At 40.2% G+C, this 2500-nt stretch overlaps 1 protein-coding gene across 7 annotated transcripts in view; it reads left to right on the top strand.

Annotated features, from left to right (window-relative positions):
- Positions 1 to 2500, top strand: part of stard3 (StAR-related lipid transfer (START) domain containing 3) — a 22107-nt gene that overhangs the window by 11814 nt on the left and 7793 nt on the right. The window lies entirely within an intron of this gene.

Raw genomic sequence — 2500 nt, 5'->3', positions numbered from 1 at the left:
TACGTACATAATGTTTACATATTATGTATATTATATGTAATGTTTACGTCATTGTTACTGTCCGTAATGTTTACGTCACTGTTTACGTCCGTAATGTTTACGTCACTGTTTATGTCCGTAATGTTTACGTCACTGTTTACGTCACTGTTTACGTCATTGTTACTGTCCGTAATGTTTACGTCACTGTTTACGTCCGTAATGTTTACGTCACTGTTTACGTCCGTAATGGTTACGTCACTGTTTACGTCCGTAATGTTTACGTCACTGTTTACGTCCGTAATGTTTACGTCACTGTTTACGTCCGTAATGTTTACGTCACTGTTTATGTCCGTAATGTTTACGTCACTGTTTACGTCACTGTTTACGTCATTGTTACTGTCCGTAATGTTTACGTCACTGTTTACGTCCGTAATGGTTACGTCACTGTTTACGTCCGTAATGTTTACGTCACTGTTTACGTCCGTAATGTTTACGTCACTGTTTACGTCCGTAATGTTTACGTCACTGTTTATGTCCGTAATGTTTACGTCACTGTTTACGTCACTGTTTACGTCATTGTTACTGTCCGTAATGTTTACGTCACTGTTTACGTCCGTAATGTTTACGTCACTGTTTACGTCCGTAATGTTTACGTCATTGTTTATGTCTGTAATTTTTACATCATTGTTTACATACACAACGTTTAAATCATCCCACCACCAAAATGCGCTCGGCAGCTTGGCAACATTTTTCACCGGCAGCATCCGCGTGGTAGAACTCGACCAACCTGTAGACAAAATCTCAGCGTTTTCGTAGAGTTTCTTCCAAATATGTTTAGCGTCCGTCAAAACGTCACAGGAGTTATATTGTGATGTGAGGAGGAAAGATTCTCACTGCTGCTCTGATAAACACCGTGTTACTGCGCTCCAACACAGTCTCACAGGAGATGTGCTCGATGCTGAGAAGTCATGAGGGTCGACACGTGAGGGTGAGGGGCAGAACACGTGAGGGTGAGGGGCAGAACACGTGAGGGTGAGGGGCAGAACACGTGAGGGTGAGGGGCAAAACACGTGAGGGTGAGGGGCAGAACACGTGAGGGTGAGGGGCAGAACACGTGAGGGTGAGGGACAACACGTGAGGGTTGACATGTTCAGTGATGGAGAAAAGGTGCTAAATTTTTATGAATGAAAAGGGACACAGTTATGTTTTGTGTGCGTTTTAAGATGATTTAACTAAGAATTAACTAAAAAATGCAGTAGATGTGACTGAAAGGGCCAGATATCAGATATGTTTCAGATTTAGAATCTTGTCTGAATGTGACCTATATCGAATGTAAAAAAAAAAAAGAAAAAAAAATCTGATTGAGCTGATCACGTAGCAGGATCGGATCTGTGTCAGAAAAAAATCTGAATTATTTGGTGATGTGAATGCAGCCTTGGAGAACAGATTTCAAACCTAACAGTATTCTCAGATTATTGGAGTGTGTGATGATGATGATGATGATGATTAAAGAACACCCAGCTCTGTTCACTACCCAATCACCCTGAAGAAACTGAGACGTTGCGTGTATTTTTATTTTATTTTTTATAGTAAACCATGTAGAAGGTGTGTTTTAGTGATTTCATCAGCGGAACTCATTTCTGAGTGAAAAGCTGACAGCAGAGTGCAGAGTTATCTGATGTTATTGCATCATCAGCTAGAAGAGCCAATCACGTTCAGTATGCAAATGTTTAGCTGAGGCACATTACAAATTTGCATATTGATATTCATACAATCTGGATTTGTGGTGAAGGTAAACGTATCGCCACGTTTTATATTCATTACGATACTTTTTAAAAAGTCGACATCAGGGATTTTTAAAATAAAATAAGATCATAGGCGAGTTAAAATTCTCATTAACTGAGCAGAGTGTACGAGTCAGAGACGAGGGAAAGCTGCAGGGCTTTTTTTTTTTTTTTTGTGTGTGTGTGTGTGTGTGTGTGTGTGTGTGTGTGTGTGTGTGTGTGTGTATCTGTTACGAGTGTCCGGCCCACGCCTCGCTCAGCACTGATGACACAGAGGAGGCTTTGATTATCATCACGTCACCAACGATGCAGAAGCGAGTGACTAAACTGAGAAAAGAGAAACGTAGGAGTCATGAAACAGAGGGTGCATTGATATACACACACACACACACACACACACACACACACACACACACAGAACCCGAGTGATGGATGTAGTGAAGTGACTTCGAAGTGAAGTGTACAAGTTATTTATTTATTTATTTATTTCTCTCATTTGTCGTTATCTGTCATGTCTGTGCTTTATTTGTGTTTGTTATTTTTATCCCATATTTAATGTCCTACTTTGTTATGTACAGTGTGTGTGTCTGTGTGTGTGTGTGTGTCTGAGTGTGTGTGTGTGTGTGTGTGTGTGTATGTGTGTGTGTGTGTGTGTGTGTGTGTATGTGTGTGCTTGTTTTATTGCACATATTAACTCTTTATTAACCCTTTTATTACACTTTATAATTGAGCTTGTA

This window comes from Pangasianodon hypophthalmus, chromosome 23 (genome assembly GCF_027358585.1).
Source record: "Pangasianodon hypophthalmus isolate fPanHyp1 chromosome 23, fPanHyp1.pri, whole genome shotgun sequence".
Lineage (NCBI taxonomy): Eukaryota > Metazoa > Chordata > Actinopteri > Siluriformes > Pangasiidae > Pangasianodon > Pangasianodon hypophthalmus.
This window is presented reverse-complemented; position numbering and strand designations above follow the sequence as displayed.